General features: G+C 35.7%; 1 pseudogene; it reads right to left on the bottom strand.

Annotated features, from left to right (window-relative positions):
• Positions 1-170: 170 nt before the first annotated feature.
• LOC139819199 (uncharacterized) lies at positions 171-1,778 on the bottom strand (annotated as a pseudogene).
• Positions 1,779-9,819: the final 8,041 nt, after the last annotated feature.

The following is a 9,819-nucleotide window of genomic DNA, read 5'->3' as shown; positions in this document are numbered from 1 at the left end:
TCAAAGTTTACGATTATTTAAAGCTTTACTTTAACTTTTGTTTATGTTAAAATAATTTTAAAAAGTCTTGATTTTTTTAAAAATAATTTTGTTAAAAGAACTCAAAATAATATTTAATTTCTACATGACATACATAAAATGTTAAGTTATCACGTTGACATAAATGTAACACACAAAAATGTTAAGAAAATAATAACATAGCTGTTGTATGTTTATTTTACATTGAAGTAATAATTAAATTTTGATAACACACAAGAAAATTTTAATGTATGGACCGATACACACGATTTTTTGCTGCGTACGTAACGCAAGATTCTCGTACGTAATTTCTGTACGTAAGGCGTAAGATACTATGGCAATATGCGCTGGCTCTTAGCCTCTTGCCTTTTCGATGGCAGGAAAATGATACGCTATCATTTCCACACCACCTTGCGGTATAATAGATAGCTTGGTACGTTTTTTTTATAGTGGTTTCCCCGGTAGGCCTAATCCACTCTCATTATTTAATGCAAAAATTGTTCGAAATGCCGTCCTCTCTCTCGTACGCAGAGTTTGGCCCTTCTTACAATATTGCGCGTTGCACGGTGCCCCATATCCGGCGTAATAGTATCGAAGGCCGCAACAATAGCTTCACGTATATACCTCGTTTTCTCCACCATTACGCTGGTGCTCGATTAGACTTTTTATATACATACAAAAAAGTCTAATACATTCAAATCTAGCGACCGTGCCGGCCAGGCGATTGGACCACTACGACCCATCCACCTATCCGGAAAACGCGCGTTTAATACTTCGTGCACTTGAAGACAAAAATAAGCGGAAACTCGCGTCGTGCTGAAAAATTAGTTGCGCCCGTACGCGAAGGGGCACATCCGCGAGAAGCACTGGCAATTTGTTTTCGACAAAATTAGTATAAATATCGCCAGTTAAACGCGGTGGGAGGAAATATGGACCAATCTGGAAATAATAAATGAAAAATGTTTCTTCACTTAAACAGCAAGAGAAAATTGCTTTCTTTCTACTTTTACTTACCTACCACTTGATTCCCGATCACTCCCGTCCATACGTTTATGGACGTTTATAGACAATATTGAAATCTGTCTTCACGGACGACGTGCGGGTTTTCATCCGACCAATATACAAAATTTCGGGAATTGAATACGCCGTTTGGTGTAAACGTCGCTTCGTCGGTCCACAGAATGATATCCGAGAAAGATAAATTCCGTCGTCATTGCGCGAGGAACCCTACGTGGCCTACGTATGTTTTTTTTCGACAGTTTTTATAATTATTGTAAACTCAAATTATCGTATTGTACACTCAATTATATGTATATATATATATAATATAAAAAGTTGATAATGACAATATCTTCACAAAAATATATCCATGGTTCTAGATCTCGCGGTAAAAGCTGTTGCACCCGCTATGGTAGTGGTACGGATGCAATTAATTCTCTCGTAAAGTGCAATGCACCTCGTACCGAGAGAGATGAAATTCGCATGCTGCACGACGCACGCTGGTCCTGAGATTTTCATAAAATGCGTCGAATATTTCTCTCTTCGTCTTGAACACGACAACGTACTGGTATACTTCTTGTATTATGCACAAGACACCCTGTCTCACGCAATTTTTGCACAACACAAAAAATAGTACGATGTGTTGGATGCACACACCCGGAAAATCGTTCCGCATATATCCAAGCCGCGGCACGCGTATTTTCACCTGCTAGCCCGTAGGCCACTATCATATCGGTATATTCCTCCGAAGTAAATCGCATTGTCGCTGTCTATTACTATGCGAAGGTTTATACGCGACCGTACAAGAAGTTATCGTGTAGGCGAATCTAGGCAGACACAATTGACTTTTGGCGACTGTAGGCAAAAGAAAAACATACGCGGGAATTTTTTAACAAAACTTGTAGCTCTTTGTAGTAGCTCCTTGTTGAGACAAACCTAACAATATGTTTTAATTTAGGATTTTCTTGATTTTTTCATGAGTCACACAATTTCTTTAATTTTGAAGTATTAGTGTTTCATGTCGGGAGGTACTCATGATATGAGATCTCTTTATATTTCGTTGAGCGAGAGATTGACCATAGTCTGTGCATAAGCAGGCAAAATGGGGAGATCGTGGCGCGCTACTAACAATAAGTGCTACGTAAATACGAAACTGGTTGAAGTTTGGAACGTTCTTGAAGCGACTTTTTTTAAATAATTTGTCCTATTGGCACAAAGGAACTTCTATATAAGTGTCACACACAAAATACACATAAGAGACTTATCCCATATATTCTGCGGAAAACACTCTTATACTCAAAAAACCTACTTCCAGATTATTTAAAACAAAACTTATTTTAATTCTATCTTTTTATTATATTATATGAGTATTATGTAAATTATGTGACTAAATTTTGAGGATGACACTTAGAAGTCTCTGTGAGAATAATAGAATAAATAGAACAAATTATTTTTAAAAAATTGGTCCAGAAAATGTTCCAAATTTTATCCACTTATTTAAAAATAAAAAAAGTATGCTTTATATGTGTCAATATTATTCATTAGAGAAAATAAATATTCCCCAAATTTTGTTTTTTCGCTCATAACTATATATTATTAAGAAAATATTTGATAGTATCCCACGACTCAATTAAGTGTCTGTCGACAAGTGAGTAATATAAAACCACGGAAATCAAGCGGTAGTGTCGCAACGCCAAGTACATAAAAAGAGAGTTAGCAGACGACGCTACTAAGTAGCTTATCCGGAATTTTCGGGCCGATCGATTTTCCGAATAAAATATCTCAAGAAAGAAAACTGCGATCAAAAGTCTGACGACAGTTTTCTAATATAACGTTGATACGAGCTTTCGATTGTGACCAGTTTGATTAAGATTGGTACAGTCAATACTGAGATCTCGAAATCTCACATGTCAAAAAGTGAATTTTTTCGGCGACATCTCAGCAAAAAGTTCAGATTTCAGTCACATGAACACATACAATGAACACATACGCAAAGACCAACTAGTTCGTCTTTCAAAATGCGTTCATACCGCTCTGATCAATGCAACTGCACTCACACGCTCACATTCCTTGACGCTGATTGGTTATCTCGCTTATATGCAGATCGAATCTCGAAATTATCGTAAGAGTGAAATTGATATTTAATGATGTTGGTTAGTTATCTCGCTTGTGAGTGTCAACGGCTTGTCAATGCGTGTCAAAAGGTTTTTGTTTCTCGTCTGACAGTGCGAGGTTACGGAAAGAGTTTCAAGAGAGAATTTTTCAAGAAAGAGAGAGAGAGAGAGAGAGAGAGAGAGAGAGAGAGAGAGAGAGAGAGAGAAAGAGAGAACGGAAGGGGATACAAAAAGAAATATATATTCCAAAAATATTTTAACATATATTATACTTATGTATACATGTATGCATTATGTAAATATGCATGTATGTATGTATTTGGTTTCGATTACAGATTAGATACTTTTTCCTTAATGTTAAGGAAGACAAATAAGAGAGAAAGAAGAAAGAGAAGGAAGAGGAAAGAAAGAGGAAAAAAGACCTCCAGAGCGAGCGAGAGAGAGAGAGAGAGAGAGAGAGAGAGAGAGAGAGAGAGAGAGCATTTATTTATTAACGCGCCCTGGGATTGTATCCCCTCAGGCAAAAGAGAGAGAGAGAGAGAGAGAGAGAGAGAGAGAGAGAGAGAGAGAGAGAGAGACAGAGACAGAGACAGAGAAGGAACAAAGAAAGAGAGGTACCTATTATGTATTTCAAAAATATTTTAATATATAGTATCATGTAATATGCGGACCATTGTTCGTGGGCAGGTAGAACGAGTAAAACTGGATCGAAAAGTTGTTTATTATTTTGTAAGTTTCTTAATAATTAATGAGAAATTACTTAACACAGATACGCGAATCAGGATGCGTCCGTACGATTTGACGAATAGGAGCAGCCCAACGTTCACGTTGTTACTCATGTGGAGAAATATTAACAAGAGCGCTTTATAAATAACAGCGACTACGCACAAATGTCGCTCATGTATAGTCGTTGTTATTCACTTCTTCCAATGCCTCGCCACGCACCTAACAAAACGTAAACGTATCTGTACTAATTAATTTCTTATTAATTATTACTAATAATAATTTGAATTTACAATAATCGATTCTTATTATTCTACGTATAAGGGGCTGCGCACAATAAAAGGAATAAGGAACAGGGAACGGGGAATAGGGAACAGTTCATTATTAATATATATTAATTATGAAATTCATTAACATATATATGTAATTTATTAACACAGAATAGACGAACAGAGGAATAGTGCTAAGGAACAGTAATGAAATTTCATTCTATATTTTATAATCCATGTAGGGGAGACCGGGGCCGTTGGCACAAGAGACAAGTTGGCAATGCGTTCCGTTTATGTATTTATAGCAAAAGAAATAATGGAAAAGTTATCACAAAATATCTCTTTTATGATATAGGTACTTTTCCCAAAGTTTTATTTAAATCAAAAAAGTATTACAATAGAAAAAGAAAAAACTCTAATTCAAGAGGTGGCAAGTAAATTTTCGAGCGTTTCAAAATATCGTATTAATGCTCTTCAGCTTGAGAAGTAAATCAAAGTATTATTAGTTAAAAGAAAAGTTTCTGTTACTATACGACGTCATTTTGAGGAACAACTAGAGATGTGCGAATTAAGGTTTTCTAATTCGAATCGAATCGAATCGAATTTGCAAAAAAAAATTCGAATCGAATCGAATCGAATTGACAAAAATATCGCCGAATCGAATCGAATCGAATCGAATCACCCATATTTCGAATTCGAATCGAATCAACGCGTAGAAATCCTGCAAGCCAGGAATGTGACATAAGCATTTGAAACATCGAATAAGTGAATCAAAATTAACGAAGTCTGAAGTCTCGTAACGACCAACTGTGCAATGTGCAACTTACTCCGTCTGCACCAAGAGTCCAGCAAGATAATCCACAAATCACGACATAGTATTGGTAGGTATAACTATAACTGACAGTACATATTCATTATATTCAAATACTTAATACAAAATGCAAAATGGAGTCTTCATGCGAGCCTATGTAAAATTCCGTTACAACAGCAGAATTGTAGAGAACTAATTGTGATATGTGATCCCTTAGCGTCAAATGAGAAATGTATTAGTGAAATGAAAAGCATTTATCCATTTATGCATATATTAAAATTAAAAATTATATTTTATTAAAAGTAACAAATACAGAAAGGCCAAAGCCTTTTAGGGGACCGTGTGTACTACAATATTAAGTCACTGTAACTTAGTAAGACATTTTCACAGCCACAGAATTGAGTCATAGGTTTTAAGTTTACATTCATAATATATTTAATATATAATATATATTCAGTTAAAGAGAAAAATAGCATAAAAAATCACAATGGCAGTAGCTTGAATTATTCGTCAAATCTACACATTACCTAATATTGGCTGATAATTTTCAAGGCTCCAACTCAAGAGACGTAAACACTTTGGTAACAGACTAAGAACTAAGACTGCTTAGAGCAGAACAGAGAATGTAAAATATGATAAAACTAACACTACAAACGTTGAATTGAAACATTATGATAATCTCACAGTTTTGTACTGTGTTTTGTACTCTTTGCTAACAAACTAAGATTGTTCATAGAAACATCAAAATAAAAGAAAAAATATATGTATATTGCACAAATGGCACTCAACTGAGGTTTAAATTCTAATGAATAGAATCAATTAAAGTAAAACAAAAGTAACATTTGACATTTATTACAATCAAAAAAATATTTGAGCATTATAAAGTTCTCCAAAAACAAGTAATTAGTAGGAATAGACTAGTGAGTACAGACACTACAGACTAACACAGGGACAGTCTTTCATTACAGGCTATTTTTTAAAGTAACTTTCAGGGATGTTATCATGACAGAAAACAGTTTCTCTCACATGCTGCGAGAGTAGGTTTGTTCTTTTCTGCATAACTATTGATGAATCTTTTGACCGCAAAGGCGCTCGATGCACGATAGAATTAAACGGGTTTTAAACCTTCTTACTTCTTACGCGGTTTTTTGATTCGAATTCGAATTGTAGTGATTCGACGTTATCGAATCTTTCGAATTCGAACTACATCGATTCGAATTCGAATCGAATCGAATATCGTCAGATTCGATTCGATTCGATTCGAATTCGAATAATTCGCACATCTCTAGGAACAACATAATTTATTGTAAGAAAACGACTGAAATCAAACGCATATAGGGATGGGGTATGTTGGTTCATATCAAGGCATGCTTAGCTTGACTTGTTGTTGCCGCGCGCGTGAGACCTGTGTGAGCATGTGATTTACTACCTACAATGCTATTAATATTTTTATATTGAAGAAAGCTACATCTAAAATAATTTACAATTGTTTTTCTGTAACACCATTTTGCTATTCGATTATTATAAAATAACTTTAAACGATACAGTCTTTATCAAGAAGTACATATATGTTACCCGTTTTGTGTTTCTATTACGTTTTCACTAATTTAACATGGACTTTTGTCGCATAGCCAACTTACCCTACTATCGGGGCAAGTTAGCTACAATGCAGCATGTTCACTTATTACAAAGAAACTATACAGTATATACAGGCGTTCCTGGCATGAAAATGTAGAGAAAGGTTCTCTCTATCATATTAGTAATGTTTAATCATGATAATTAGTTGTATGAAGACTCAAATGCCGAAATTGTGAAAATGGTGCCAACGAGCCCCGGTCTCCCCTACTAATACAATATCGCGTTGAAGTATGGTACTATATTTTTCAGAAATTAAATTGCCGTCAATGAAGAAAGGACTAATCACTCCATCACTAAAAAGTCCAGTCCATACAATTTTTCCGGATGTTGCAAATGAGATTCAACCATTTACTAAATGAGGATTTTCGTCCAAAATCTGTAATTATGACGATTGACATTACCATTCAGCTGAAATGTCGCTTAACATCTAAAAAACCTGTTTTTATCGCAAATTAAAGATTTTTGTCAATTCTTTGCATGATATTCTCACAAAATTCCACACGACGAGGTGGACACAAAGAGGTGTAAATCCGACCGTGCAACCTCCACACAGTACATTTGCTAATGCCGGCGGTACTGTAACTTTCAAGCTTCATAATTCGAAAAGTACTTACCAAAAAAACACTTTTATAGTGTTTTGAAAAGCTCTCGAAGTAAGCTACATGAATAGGGGAGACCGCGGGGCTAACTCGACACTATTTTTTCAAAGGCAATTTTTAATATTTAATGAAAATTTTTAGGCAAATTCAATGGTATATATTTAAAGAGTGTTCCTTCAGGTACAAAATTGACTCTGAAAGTTTTGCTGTACGTCGCTTTGTTTTGCCGCCAGGAAAGGAAAAGTGACGCAAAGACAAATTTTTGAATTGAAAAATGCCGGGGTAAACTCGACACCCCGCCGGGGCAAACTCAACACTTTGTCTGATTGACACAATTTGATCTGGAACTTATTTTTTACTGTCTGAAAATAAAAATACATTGTTTATTGAGTATTTAAAAAATACAAAAATTCGAAATAAAGTAGCTAGAACAATCATTTGAAATAATGAGAACAAAAATTGTTGAACTTTCAATTATCTTCATCTAAACTCGATCATGTTTGAAAAACATTTAATGCAAGTAAACTCGCGATCAGACGTGCGCATACATTTGTCATGAGCCATATGGCTGCATGACAAGCATCGTTTGTTACTGGGAGCCGGCGAAACGGCGTGGTGTTGACTTTGCCCCGGACGTCGTTTTTCACTTTTGTCACTTCAAAAACATGAAAAATTTGAAAATATCCAAAAACGATTATCAGATTCATATAAAGCATCAAATTTCCCATCAAAATCACTTACATATAGGTTTGCAAGAGTAAAGCTCGATGAAAGAGTAGAAATTTTTGAGAGATCAGAAAAATTACTTTTCACCATCAAAAACGCTTATGTCGCGCTCAAAATTACACCATAACTCAGAATGTCATCAAATCCCGTTGATAATACTGGCACATAAAGATGCATTTACAGTAGAAAAGGCAAGTTTCTACGATAGATTTAAATTAGTAAAAAGTCTAGTGTCAAGTTTGCCCCAATGTCGAGTTAGCCCCGGTCTCCCCTATGCAAGAAAAAAATTGGAATTTTTATTTAAAATTTCGAGGTAATCTTTACGTAATCTTGAAAACTCTATTCGAAGCTATATTCATATACTACCCACTACCCATACAGCACACACTTGTCCAAAAGCGAAACATAAGACGTCTAAAAGGCGTCTTGGGCTAGTGAACCAAAGCCATTTGTTATTTCTAAGAGTGCGTTTCACTTCGCGCTCGCAACACTCTTAGAATGATTTCATCCTTATTGTTTATCAAATGTTAAACAAAAAAGTAGAAACTTGCACATTGCTTCCTCATAGTTTTTTAGTGTGCAACTAGAAACTTGCACATTGCTTCCTCATAGTTTTTAAGTGTGCAAGTAGAAACTTGTTTAAGTGAGCAAGTAGAAACTTGCACATTGCTTCCTTATAGTTTTTAAGTGTGCAAGTAGAAACCTACACATTGGTTCCTCGATGAGGGAGCCTGTTTTTGTATGCATAATTATTAGTAGATATTTATTAATTTGGCTTCCTCATAGAGGAAGCAATGCAGGTTTATACTTGCACACTTAAAAACTATAAGGAAGCAATGTGCAAGTTTCTACTTGCTCACTTAAATAAGTTTCTACTTGCACACTTAAAAACTATGAGGAAGCAATGTGCAAGTTTCTACTGTTGTGAGCGCACAACGCACATCGCACTTAGCAACACCGAGGGCCGGATTACCTGGTAATCCGACCCTAGCGACAGACGTGAATTCTGTACCCGCCGAAAAGACCGACGATTGCATCGGACGATCGATCGTCCGATGCAATTCGACGCGACCGAAAACGCTGACCGCGTAGATCTAGCGCTAACTCGGGAGCCCCTGAGTTAGCAACAAGCGTGGACAAATACCGCCGATTCCGACGATCGGCGGGCAGTCGTCAGTCAAGAACGATACGGAGACGTGCGTCTATCGTACGAAAGTATTTTCTGTTACGCGAATATCGGGATTAGAAAAGAGGGAACTGCAATAAACTCACTTAGCACAAATATAACAAATGTACATACATAATAAATTATATATTAAGTATATACATATCACACATAATTAAGCAAAAATCTATAAAAAATATAAATATCCAATATCGATCGAGTATATAAGAATATAAAAAATAAAATAGCACATAAATTAATTCAAATTATATAAAATATATATTCACACAAAAAACGAATCAATCTACTTGCAACGTGAATCATCTGCACTAAAAAGTTGCAATAAAGATATAAAGCTAAATCATCATTATATTTCGATCATATAGGACCCGTTTTCCATAAATAACGCCATGGCGAGTTACCTACGCGAACATAAATACACGTGTATTACCGCCGCAAATATATCGCTCCGAAAATAACGATTTCGCGGAGAAGCGTTCGCGTAATGGCGGTCTTGTATCGTAAATCGTAGAGTGTAGAGTTTAGGACTCTTGTAAGTCGTAATAAGTCATAAGTGAATCGACCAATCAACGTAGAGTGTTGGTAAGATCAACTCAGGGTGCCGTCACATGCGGCGTAACTTGCGTAACGCGTCACCTCATAGAAGTTAGCCGGGCAACTTCAACTTATGACATTTTTTTTATGAATCGATTGTTAGTCGTTTGTTATTGATTGTTAGACTAATTAGAACGTTTGT

The sequence above is a fragment of the Temnothorax longispinosus genome, chromosome 9 (assembly GCF_030848805.1).
Source record: "Temnothorax longispinosus isolate EJ_2023e chromosome 9, Tlon_JGU_v1, whole genome shotgun sequence".
Classification (NCBI taxonomy): Eukaryota; Metazoa; Arthropoda; class Insecta; order Hymenoptera; family Formicidae; genus Temnothorax; species Temnothorax longispinosus.
The sequence above is the reverse complement of the archived record's forward strand: the minus strand, read 5'-3'. Positions and strand labels throughout refer to the sequence as shown.